This window comes from Lithobates pipiens, unplaced genomic scaffold, assembly GCF_037356315.1.
Source record: "Lithobates pipiens isolate NorthernLeopardFrog02 unplaced genomic scaffold, aLitPip1_a1.2 Scaffold_18, whole genome shotgun sequence".
In the NCBI taxonomy this organism is placed as follows: domain Eukaryota; kingdom Metazoa; phylum Chordata; class Amphibia; order Anura; family Ranidae; genus Lithobates; species Lithobates pipiens.
Genome location: NW_027507758.1, coordinates 368,611,801 through 368,625,243, shown reverse-complemented (window position 1 = coordinate 368,625,243; position 13,443 = coordinate 368,611,801). Strand labels below are relative to the sequence as shown.

General features: G+C 43.1%; 1 protein-coding gene across 2 annotated transcripts in view; it reads right to left on the bottom strand.

The window, feature by feature from the left end:
* The window catches only part of ECEL1 (endothelin converting enzyme like 1), a 170,321-nt gene that overhangs the window by 55,974 nt on the left and 100,904 nt on the right, over window positions 1-13,443 (bottom strand). The gene's annotated exons all lie outside the window — the stretch shown is intronic.

The window sequence follows — 13,443 nt, the reverse complement described above, 5'->3', positions numbered from 1 at the left end:
CTCTGAAATGTCCCTTACCGACATCCTTTTGGTCTAAAAATCCTGAGATTATAGCTCCCCCACCTCTTCAGTACCTTCTCAGCCAATAGAAACATGTCTGTGTATACTGTGTGATTGTATACTGTGTGATTGTATACTGTGTGTCTACTGTGTGGCCCCATAATCTCTGATTGCCTGAGGGCCCCATAATCTTCTATTGCCCGGGGGCCCCATGAGTTGTCAGTCCGCCCCTGGTCCCGTCGTACGTGCTGTACGTCACCGCGTTCTTGACTACTTGACTTTGGTGTGATTGTGTGTCCGCAAGACAGTTTCAGCAGAACTCCGGCAGAAACTCAGTCAGAAAAACCTTCAAAGTTTATTCCGACGGGAAAACCGCTCGTGTGTACTCGGCATTAGAGTGATATTATGATGCTTGCAAAGGTTCTTGTCTATTCTTGCACTTTAAGGAAAAGCTAATTTTCTATAACACATATAATGATTTGTAAAATGCCACAAATGTACAAATTACATCACTCTTGTGCACATATATACAGTACCTTGATTCATTCATACCCCTTCAAATTTTCCACATTTTGTCATGTTGCAACCAAAAACTTAAATGTATTCTATTGGGATTTTATGTGATCGAACAGCACAAAGTGGCACATAGTTGTGAAGTGGAAGAAAAATGATAAATGGTTTTCCAATTTTTTACAAATATCTAATAAGTGTGGTGTGCATTTGTAATCAGCCCCCTTTACTCTGATACACCTAACTAAAATTAGTGGAACCAATTGACTTCAGAAGTCACAAATTAGTAAATAGGGTCCACCTGTGTGTAATTGAATCTCAATATAAATACAGCTGTTCTGTGAAGCCCTCAGAGATTTGTTATGCCGCGTACACATGACCGGACTTTTCAACGGACTTGGTCCGGCAGAAAATCCAACAGACTTTGCAGCTGAGGTCTGCTGGACTTTCAAACAAATGGACTTGGCCACACATGATCACTCCAAAAGTCAGAGGGATTTGAACGTGATGACGTAGAATAAGGAAGTTCATAGCCAGTAGCCAATAGCTGCCCTAGCGTCGGTTTTAGTCCATCGGACTAGCACACAGACGACCGGATTTTTCGACCGGACTTGAGTCCATCAGAAAGATTTGAAGCGAGTTTTATTTCTAGGTCCGCCGGACTTTTGGGAAGAAAAAGTAAGCTGGAGCCCACACAAGATCGAATTGTCTGACAGATTCTACTCCGCCGGACTAAGTCCGTCGAAAACTCAGGTCGTGTGTATTCGGCATTAGAGGACCTTAGTGAACAAACAGTGTCATAAAGGACAAGAAACACACCAGACAGGTCAGGGATAAAGTTGTGAATAAATTTAAAGCAGGGTTAGGTTTTAAAAAAAATATCCCAAGCTTTGAATATCTCACAGAGCACTGTTCAATCCATCATCCGAAAATGGAAAGAGTATGGCACAACTGCAAACCTACCAAGACATGGCCGTCCACCTAAACTGACAGGCCGGGCAAGGAGAGCATTCATCAGAGAAGCAGCCAAGAGGCCCATGGTAACTCTGAAGGATCTTCAGAGATTCACAGTTCAGGTTTGAGAATCTGTCCACAGGACAGCTATTAGTCGTGTACTCCACAAATCTGGCCTTTATGGAAGAGCGGCAAGAAGAAAGCCATTGTTGAAAGAAAGCCATAAGAAGCCTGGTTTGCAGTTTGTGAGAAGCCATGTAGGGGACACAGCAAACATGTCGAGGAAGGTGCTCTGGTCAGATGAGATGAAAATGTTACTTTTTGGGCCTAAAAGCAAAATGCTATGTGTGGTAGAAAACTAACACTGCACATCACCACGAACATGACATTCCCCACCGTAAAATAAGGTGAGGGCAGTATAATGCTGTGGGGATGCTTTTCTTCAGCAGGGACAGGGAAGCTGGTCAAAGTTGATGGGAAGATGGAGCCAAATACAAGGCCATCATAAAAGAAAATCTGTTAGAGTCCACAAAAGACTCAAGACTGGGGCAGAGGTTCACCTTCCAGCAGGACAATGACCTTAAACATCCAGCCAGAGCTACAATGAAATGGTTTAGATCAAAGCATATTCATATTTTAGAATGGCCCAGTCAAAGTCCAGACCTAAATCCAAAAGAGAATCTGTGGCAAGACTCTGACAGAGCTTGAGCTACAGTATTTTGCATAGGAGAATGTCCAAAAAATGTCACTCTCTATATGTACAAAGCTGGTAGAGACATACCCAAAATGACTTGCAGCTGTTATTGAAGGGAAAGGTGGTTCTACAAAGTATTGACTCAGGGGGGCTGAATTCAAATGCACGCTACACTTTTCACACATTTATTTGTAAAAAATTTAGAAAACCATTTTTCATTTTCCTTCCACTTCACAATTATGTGCCCTTTTGTGTTGGTTTATCACATAAAATCCCAATAAAATACATTTAGGTTTTTGGTTGTAACATGACAAAATTTGGAAAATTTTGATACTTTTTCTTGGCACTTAACACATGAAGTCAATGGCTAAATATTTTTGCCACCTTCTCTCCAATCAATGTAAATGTTATATTATTAGAGTTTAAATACCTGAATTTGTCTATATTTTAGCCCTTTGCAATTCCCTGTACAGGAGCATCCAGGGTTAGGGAAGAGCAGTACTTAGGATCAATCAGATATGCATGCACTGTGCACATAATAGGAACATACTGACTGGAGAAGAGAGCAAAGTGATAACTTTATCAGTTTCTGCTCCTTCACTGTCCAATCACATACTTGGGCTGGGGGATGTGACCTAGCCATGTTGCTTAAAGCAGTTTTAAACCTAAATAAAAAAAATAAAAACTGTTCCTTTACAGCACGATATACAGCACAGTGCTTCTGCAGTGTCATTTAATCCATTCTGTGATACAAAATACCTGGTTGATCCTGCCTGTTCCTGTGTCCCCTTAGGAGCACTGACCATGATAATCATGGCTGCGGATCCAATGTACTGTGGTCAGTTTACATGCCTCTGTCATCCTGCTGTGTGGGCAAAAAAAGCCAAAAAAAGGAAACGAATGCATCCACGTTTTACCGCTTGTTTATGACTTTTCTCTATGACCACATAATTCAGTTGCTTTCAGTACTTTTAACATGTGACATATTCCACTGGTATTTTGAGTGGAACATGTAACATGCTCCTGCCTCTTCTTCTCCCATCCCCAAAACAGCGGGCAGGAGTTCTTCTCCCATACTTGCTGTCCCTTTTCAAAAACAGCAGGCTCCGCCTACACAGGTATGGGCTAAAAGCGGGAAGACATGTCTTCAGGACCCACATTGCACCTGTGATCTACTTATCGTAAGTGCAATGCTTTCCAGGCTTCTGCAGTAAAAAATAATACATGCACATTTTTTGCTCTGCCCAAATATGTGCATTTATTATTTTTTAAATGTGAACTTTTCCTTTAAACTAATATTTTTTATAATACATATTTTATTGTGTATCTGGTGTTTAGAATATGAACAGCACTCCGGGGGCTTTCCTGTTCTGTTCTTCCTGTAGGCCTGCCAAAACATCTTCATCCAACCCTCTATTTCTGAAACATGTCAGGTTGGAGGAACTGGCTAATACAGACATGTATGACTGACCTAAAGTGCTAGCATTTGTACTTCCAGGCTGAATTCTGATAATGAGTTTAATCACTGAGTCCACTAATCATATAGATACAGGTATACAAAGACCATAAGTTCCTCCCAAAACCTCCTGCTCTCTAGCTCTCATGTCAACTAATTGCATCCTTGCCTCCAGCTCTTGACTTCTCGAGAGCTTCTCCTATCCTCTGGAAGTCCCTACCCCAATCTGTTCAACTATCTGCTGCTACAGGGGCTGGCAACCTGCTAAATGTGCGGCCTGCCAGTGCACGTGATAAATTCACGTGCAACTGGCCCGTGGACATTTTAACCCTGGTTGACGTTCTTGGGATAAAAACTGATGCGGCTAAGAAGCTGCTTGGCTGTTATGCCAAGCAGCAGGAGGGGACATCCTCCCCCTCCACCTTCCGTGGTTTTCCTGGGCTCTCCTGTCCCCCCCGCCCCCCCGGAAGCCCGAACAAACAGCCAGCTTCGATTGGGTTTCGGTTCTAGTAACCCAGAAGCAATGTCACGACATCACTTGCGGTTTACAGAAGACTTAAAGGTGCCAAACTTAAAAAAAATCCAGTATTCAAAACAGCCAAACTTGGTGTTTTGAATGCTTTTAAGTTCAAAAAAGGGATTTGGGGTCTTATAGACTCCAGATCCCTCCATAAAGAGTACCTGTCACTGCCTATTACTGTCACAAGGGATGTTTACATTCCCTCTGAGAGACTATATAAACTCAAGCTGACACTGTAGTCTTCTTTAGTAGATACACTATATTACCGAAAGTTTTGGAATGCCTGCCTTTATGCGCACACAAACTTTAATGGCATTCCAGTGTGAGCCCGTGGGGTTCAATATTGAGTTGATCCACCCTTTGCAGCTATAATAGCTTCAACTCTTCTGGGAAGGCTGTCCACAAGGTTTAGGAGTGTGTCTATGGAAATATTTGACCATTTTCCCAAAAGCGCATTTGTGAGGTTATGATGTGGATGAGAAGGCCTGGCTCGCAGTCTCGGCTCTAATTCATCCCAAAGATGTTCTATCGTGTTGACGTCAGGACTCTGTTTGTGCCAGTCAAGTTCCTCCACCCAAAACTTGCTCATCCACATCTTTATGGATCTTGCTTTGTGCACTGGTCCAAATCATTTGGTGGAGGGGGATTATGGTGTGGGTGCGTGACCCACAGCTCCAACGCGCATGTACGGGAGTGAATTCATAGTGGCTCCGGCCAATCACAGCACCGGAGCCCGCAAACCCGGAAGAAACTCCAGGGAAGATGTTAGCTGTCTCAGCGGTGTGCAGGCGCCACTGCAAGGCTTTGTTGTAATGTAAGTGTTTCATAATGAGCTAGTATACATCTCCTTTGTCAGTTTTTAATTTTTTTATCGGGTTAATAACCTCTTTAAGGCATCAGCATACTAAGACATTTAGGACAATTTCATGCTCCAAATTTTGTGGGAACAGTTTGGGGATTGCCCTTTTCTGTACCAACATGGCTGCACACCAGTGCACAAAGCAAGTTTGGGGTGTAGAAACTTGACTGGCCTGCACATAGTCCTGTCCTCTACCTGATAGAATATCTTTGGAATTAATTAAAGTGGAGACTGCTTGCCAGGCCTTCTTGTCCACATCAGTGCCTGACCTCATAAATGTGCTTCTGGAAGAATGGTTAAACATTCCCATAGGAACCTTGTGGACAACCTCCCTGGAGGAATTGAAGCTGTTATCGCTGCAAAGGGTGGGCCAACTCAATATTGAACCTTACGGACTAAGACTGGGATGTCATTAAAGTGGTTGTAAACCCTTACAAACCACTTTGACCTACAGGTAAGCCTAGATTAAGGCTAAGGCCGCGTACACACGCGGGGACTGTTCGCTCAACTTTCTCCGTCAAACAGTTTCAGCGGACAGTCCGCTCAAAATTAGCATGGACGGACTTGCCCACACACGACGAACGAACAGTCTGCTGAAACCGTGCGCGATGACGTGAACGGCACGTACGACGGGACTAGAAAACGACATCCTATACACTGCAATGCAACCTTCGGCGTGTAAATTCTTTCTGAGCATGCGCGAGACTTAGTTTGACGAACAAGCCTACACACGGGCGGACTGTCCGCTCAAACCAAGTTTCAGCGGACAGTTTTTCGGAATTTCCGAAAAACTTTGTTCGTCAGACTGTCCACTGAAACTGTCCGCTGAAAGCCCACACACGAGCGGACTGTCCGCCGAAACACTGTTCAGCGGACAAAGTTGAGCGAACAGTCCCCGCGTGTGTACGCGGCCTTACCTGTAGGTCCAAGAAATATCTCCCAAACCTATATGGTTCAGGAGATATTTGCCCCGAAGACGGGCACCGCTGTCTACGGCGCATGCGCCGTAGACAACGGTGCGCAGGCGCACGGAGCGTGACATCCTCGATAACGAAGATTCCGCACAATGCCATGCGTCTCGGCTCCCGTCCGCATGCACGGGAGTGACGTCATCGCGGCTTTGCCAAATGACAGCGGCGGAGCAGCGAGACCCACCGAGAAGATGGATGCCGCGGACTACAGGGGACATCGGTGACTTCGCTGTATCCTGTGTCAGGTAAGTGACACATAATGGGCTACTATGCGATGCATAGTAGTCCATTATGCTTTACCTTTGCAGGGAATCAAAGAGGAAGTACTTCCTCTTTAAAGTTCATGTGCGTGTAAAGGCAGGCGTCCCGATACTTTTGGTAATATAGTGTATCTGGCACAAATTTCCAGCTGCTGTAATATGAAACGGAGTTGTGACAGAGTTTAAACACACATGTAATAAATTAAATTCTTTTCTGCAACAAAATCATGAATTAATGAAGCAGACAAGGTACTTGGTCCTTAGCTGCCACTGGCATTGATTTTCAATTTAAAAAGTATATCTCTTGGTCAAATGAATTGAAAGGCTTTTAGTTATTTTTCATTACACCATAAGTTACTTTGATACTTTGTCTTTTACCTTGAAAATGCCGGAACATATGTTTACATCAAATAGGAGCTATAAACAGCTGTCTCCCGGTAGGAATAGAAATCATACCACTCCGTATTTGCCTCCATCTTTATCGCTTTGCATTGCTATAAATTTGTCTGCCAGCAGGATAAAGCCCCAAAGGGTATAAAAGGGATATTGCTCTACCTGGGTTTTGGCTGCAGGATAAGTCTTACATTTTCAAACCCTGCGTGATAGTTCTGCATCAGAGTATGTGAATGTAGAATTAGCAGTGGGTAGACATGCTGGATGTAGTAGTTTGCCAAGCGACCACTGGTTGATAGGATTCCAGTTAACCGATTGGTTGTTGCTGGGTAAATGAACTACCGTATGTATTCCTATTTTAAAATGAATATCATAATTTGACAGCCGCAATAGATGAGTAATGTGCAGAAGTTTCAATAGAAAATAGACACAGGAAATACTGGAGCCTGCATCAGAGAAATAGCAGAGCGATTCAATCATGATCGCAGTGTTGTATGGAAACTGAAACAATGTAGAAATTCTTTAACATGCAGTGTGCTGTCATTACAGCATAGTCCACTCTTACAACTCGCCATTTGTCACTTTCTCATTAAGTCTGTCACTCTGCAGCAGAAATTGAGGAGAATTGGAGCTCTTGACACTGCTCTGCGGGTTAGCACTGCGCCTTCCAAATTTCATTTTGCAGCTGTAAATGTATTCCAGACACTAAAAGATTTAATAAAACGTCTTCCTATATGTGAACTGCTGCCTGTTCAATCGCTCTTTTTCTTTCTATCAATGAGTAAACAGGTACGTCTCGTTCCTCTTGCATGGTTTAGGTCCACAACATCTCGGTTCACACCTGTGAGGGTGGCTAGGTATGGCAATCGCACCTGATCCCATCAGCCAAAAAGCGCTGCTGATCTTTTACAGACACGTGGGGGTGCCATTCATTCTTAATGGCACCCCTACGCATCAAACGCATAAATGCATTTGCGAGTGTGGGAAAATGCATGGCACAAAAGTACCATTGCGATTTCTTTGGGGGTGCAGGGACCTTTTTCCTGTGTTTCCTATAGATACAGCAGCCCACTCAAGTGAATAGAGCTGTGCCCACCAAAACATGGGCTGTATCAACTGCATAGGTGTGAACCTAGCCTTATGCTTCGTACACATAAGCGGAATGTCCGACAGAAAAAGTCAAACGGGAGCTTTTCATTGTATATTCTGATCGTGTGGGCCTCATCTGACTTTTTACGTCGAAAATTCTGACGGACCTAGAAAGAGAACATGTTCTAAATATTTCCAACGGAACCAATGCGTATCGGGAAAACCCCTCGTCTATATGCTGTTCCGATAGACCAAAAACGGTGCATGCTCTGAAGCAAGTACGAGACGGAAGTTATTGGCTACTGGCTATTGAACTTCCTTTTTCTAGTCCCGTCATATGTGCTGTACGTCACCGCGCTCTTGACAGTCGAACTTTGGTATGATCGTGTGTACGCAAGACAGTTTCAGCGGAATTCCGTTGGAACTCCGTTGAAAAAACCTTTAGGCCGCGTACACACGCGGGGACTGTTCGCTCAACTTTGTCCGCTGAACAGTGTTTCGGCAGACAGTCCGCTCGTGTGTGGGCTTTCAGCGGACAGTTTCAGCGGACAGTCTGCTGAACAAAGTTTTTCGGAAATTCCGAAAAACTGTCCGCTGAAACAAAGTCCCCTCGTGTGTAGGCTTGTTCGTCAAACTAAGTTCCGCGCATGCTCAGAAAGGATTTACACGCCGAAGTTTGCATTGCAGTGTATAGGACGTCGTTTTCTAGTCCTGTCGTACGTGCCGTTCACGTCATCGCGCACGGTTTCAGCGGACTGTTCGTTCGTCCTGTGTGGGCAAGTCCGTCCATGCTAATTTTGAGCGGACTGTCCGCTGAAACTGTTTGACGGACAAAGTTGAGCGAACAGTCCCCGCGTGTGTACGCGGCCTTAGAGTTTTTTCCGATGGGAAAACTGGTCGTGTGTACAGGGCATGAGAGTTTGTTCACACATGGACCTGAACTGCTGCTGCTCCTGTGAAAAGCAATCTGTAGTGAACTGCTTTTCAGAGGGTGTTTGACAGGTGGTGAGGAGGCAATGTGTTGCCTCCTTAAGGCCTGTTTCAACCCTCAAGCTACTGTGCTGCAGGGCGGTAGTGTTGCAGCCCTATTCCCTTGAATAGATTGTGTTCAGTGGTGGCACCACCTGCTGAATGTGACATTTTGCAAAGCATCATGGCTGTGGCCTGGGTACAGCCCTGAGAAGCTGCATTTCTTTGTATATGTGGCCAGTCAAGGGGAGGAAAGTGGAGGGGGACTCCTCTGCCTTTTACTGCCCACCAGCCACTCATGTGAAAGAGTCCTTGGGCTATGCTCACACTTTCCCATTCTCTGGTAAGCAATTTGCGGCAAATTGCTTCTCAGAGTGCAGCTAAGCAGCTGCTGTCAGGCATTCAGGGGGTGATCCTGCTGCCTCCTCATGCTTTATTGGGATTTTTTTTGTCTTCCTTTGGATCAACTGTGGATATAGGATAGTGTATATATAGGTTTTCTGTGTGTGTGTGTGTGGGGGGGGGTGGGCGGGGGATTATTTTTTTTCTCAGTTGTTGGAACTGGATGGGCGTGGTGTCACAACTGCAAGTCAATCATTTAACCCCATTGGCTTGCATGGCCATGTTTGATAGGTGTTCTCTGTCAACTTGACATGCTGCGTTACATTTTCTGTGGCAGGCTGTATTGTAGGCTTTAAGTGAGCCATTGGGCGCTGTAAAACTGCAGCCGCCTGTTTTTTACAGCCCCGTTGGCCACCTATGTCAAAGAGACCTAAATTATAAAAAGAACTACCACCCACAAAAGACTCATATTTTAATAGATAAGATTGTGAATACTTTTAGTAACTTACAGTATAAAGATTTCAAGACTATGTGGTTTCTTTACAAACAGGAGTAATAACCTGGCAATGCAGTCTGACTTCGGGGGGGGGGCAATTTGACAGACATCTGTGCAGGTTCATGCACAGATGTCTATATAAATCGCTTCCCGAAGTCACCAAATGTAGTACAGGAGCTATTTTTGTGAATCAGTGCAGCATATGGATGATGGAGGATGGGACAGGGCCACACTTGAGTACCCATCCCCCGCGGACTTTGCCTAAGCTAGGGATTCCTCCCAGGCACGCCACCTGAAGCCAGCGATGGTGCCATTACCGGCAATAGCTGCCAATTTGGCATGCGATTTGACTTGTCACATCGCATACCAAATCGTACCAATGTGAACCTAGGCTAAACAACGCTTAGTAGACAGGGTGAAGCTGTATTCACTTTGAATATACAAATGTGTTTTTAAAAAAACATTTTTTTTAAATTACTTGGACATTCAACGTTATTACAGGTTTACGTTATTTATTAACATTTACTTTGCAAAGTGAACTATTGCTTTGTAGGGTGAACAGCCTTTACTCCTTTTCCGAGTAAATATACACAAATGCCTCCATAATTCAAATGATTCACACTCACAGAGAAGCTTCAATTGACAAACATAGCGCCAGTATAGCATCTGAAAAAAGCAGCTCCTTTCGCTCCAGGCTTTCACACTGGAGCGGTGTGCTGGCAGGGAGTCACAAAAAGTCCGGCCAGCAGCTTCTTTGGAGTGGTCAAGGAGCGGTGAACTCTCCGCTCCTCCACTGTTGCCCTCCATTGAACTCAATGGGGCAGCGCTGCGAAATCGCTGGTAAAACACCGCTCCTGCAGCGTTTTGTGGGAGGATTTAACCCCTTTTTAGCACCGCTAAAATGACGGTAAAGCGACGCTAAAAATAATGCCCCCCGCGGCTCAGTATGAAAGCCGTCTAAGTGCTCTATAAATATGTAAGACAAAAGGACATGCAAATAAAAAAAAAACATGTTGTAATAGCATACAAACACTGTTAAATTATTATTGCTAAAAAGCAATAAATGGAATCAAATATAAGAGCCCAACAGTTTAAATCAGAAAATGTCACCCATAATGGGAATGCTCCCCTAAAGCTGACCACACACTGATTACATTTTGCTTTAGCACCCTCCCACTTGATATCTTTTGATTGAAAAATCGAAAAAGACAGGCAGAAGATTGTTGGCCGAGCAGCAGATGCATCTTATTGCTTTTAGCCATTACTGGCAGCTGTTAGAATTGGCAATCAAAATACAATAGCTACAGCAGGTGATTTGTTCAACCACACTGTATAGCATGGATGGGGGAATCTGTTAGATCTGTTTTGTTCAGGCTGCAGATTATATGAAAAGAAATCTATGTGAAGGAATGAACACTCGCCAACTCACCTAAAGCATAAACACTTACCAGCTCAAAGAGTGATTACACAAGTGATTACATTAAAAAATGTTTGTAATCAATATTCTACTCTGTTCCCCTCACAGCATTTGTAACTTGATCACATGTGGGGTTAAACAAGGAGAGAACAGACTTTCATAGCGTAAAACTGTTTAAAATTAATGTAAACTAATTAAAATAAATGTTGGCATATGCTTCACTCCTGAGGAATCAATTGTGATGAAATGCGTTGAGCGAGAGAAGATACAATGACATCATTCAGGAAGTGTTTAGTGGTAATGTTTAGTGTCGACCATTTACAAGTATTTAAACAGTGCTAAATATGGAATGTTTTTATTTGGTTTTAAATCAAAATGCATTTTATATAGTTGAATCTGTATTCTGGGCACTGGTGGAATTTTCTGATTTGGACTGAATGTAGGCTGTGTATCATAAAAATCTGATGCCAGCTAGACATTGTATAAGAATTTACAGTAAGTTAATAAATTATTTGTTAAAGCGTAACTCCACTTTTGTTGAAAAAAAAAAACATTCCCCCCTGGGTGATCTATGTACATTGCAAGGATTATAACAACTTTTGTTGCAGATTCCTACCTTTTGTTATTCTGAAGAAATTCCTGTGTGTTTGTCTGTGCCTCTGTACTGAGTGGGTCTAATGGGAGTAGTTCCATAATTATCAGTCAGCTGCAGGGTTCTAATGAAGTAGTTGGTGGGCCTGCATTCTTTTTTAGACAAGTTTCTATTGGACATATCTCATCAAAACTGTTTTTTTTGTTGCAGGGGATGCCTGAAATCTAACTTGTACCTTATGCTGCGTACACACGACCAGACTTTTTGGCAGACTAGGTCCGACGGTCTTCCCGACAGATTTTCGGCGGCGTTCCGACGTACCTTCTGAACGAACGGACTTGCCCACACACAAACGGACTAAGTCCAATCGAAACTCCATTCATTTTGAACGTGATGACGTAAGACGGGACTAAAAAAGAAAGTTCAATAGCCAGTATCCAATAGCTGCCATTGCGTTGTATTTGGTCCATTGGACCAGCATACAGATGAACAGTTTTCAAGATAGGAATTTAATCCATCAGACATATTTGAAACATGTTGTATTTCTAGGTCCGTCTGATTTTTTATGTGAAAAATGATCGGATTAGCCCACATGCGATCGGATTGTCCGTCGGACTGATTCCATCGGACCTAGTCTGCCAGGAAGTCCAGTCGTGTGTACGCGGCATAGACTTCTGGGAAAAATTGGTGAGCCAATCACACAAGTAAGGAATTATGTTTCTGGGGAGTGGTCAGTACACATTCTATGCACAGAACAACTCCATGTAGCCATATTGCTTTGCATTTACAGAAAATTACAACGGCTGCAGATTGAAAAGGAAAGGTAATTTTTAATAATTAATAATTAATTAATTTGCTTACAAAATGACTTGTATGGCAATTGTACACGCTATATACTTTTTCTTTATTTGATATGTTTTTCCCCAAGAAAGTGGAGTTACCCTTTAAATATTGCCCAAGAATTTGTCCTCAAATAGAAAAAGTGGGTTCCTAGACTTTTTCTAAAAAAGAAAGTGTGAAATATTAAGATAAGTTAATGTTTCCCAATATTTTTTAAAGATTATAACAGATTTTGGACTAAGTTACTGGTTTATCTTCCCGAAGGATAAGTCCCACAAATGCCTCCAGACTTACACACACATCTCATTTAGGGGAATACTGCAGTAAAGCCTGGCTGCTGACCCTCCAGGAAAAAAACATGACTTACTAGTGATGGATACTTCCTTGCAAGGAAAAAGGAGACGCACCATTGAGCAGAAAACTCACTCTTCAAAGTGGGAAACCCAAGATGCAATCATCTTTGAGCCAAAACCCTGACTCCAGGGATAAAAACAGTGTGGTCACGAATAACACACCCAACATTGTCCAGTGTAGGGAATGTCCCCCTTCTCGCTTGAGATAAAGGAGGTAAAGAGCTTGAAACTTGAAAATGATGTCCAGCAGAGGTTAGAATATAAGATCAACAGAGGGATCCCTTGTCCATTCTGGAAACCGTCTGCTCCTTAGAACCAGTAGCCAAGCAAATCCACCCATTAAAAGAATAGATGGGAGAAAGGGATAATTCCCACCCTGTTTAGAACCCAACAATAGGTATTGGGACTTTTCGCAGCTAATAGAGCAAACAAAGGTCTGGTAAGTGCCATAATGCAGGGTTCAGTTACAGCAGGGTCCAGGTATGAGCTTCAAAACTATTGCTAAAGATATGCTGATCAGGATAGCTGCTGTGTGTGTAGAGACTAAAGCAGCATTTTTTATTGCAGTTACTGAATAAAAAAATATCTGCAGTGTATAGAATATCTAGATTAAAGTAAGAATAAAAGGCTTGCAAAAAATGTGTTGCTAGACTTTCAGCAAAGCTGTAGAAACTGTATCCAACTCCTAGGTCTCCAAGAAATGGTTTAACTTTTTGCTTGTCACTGTC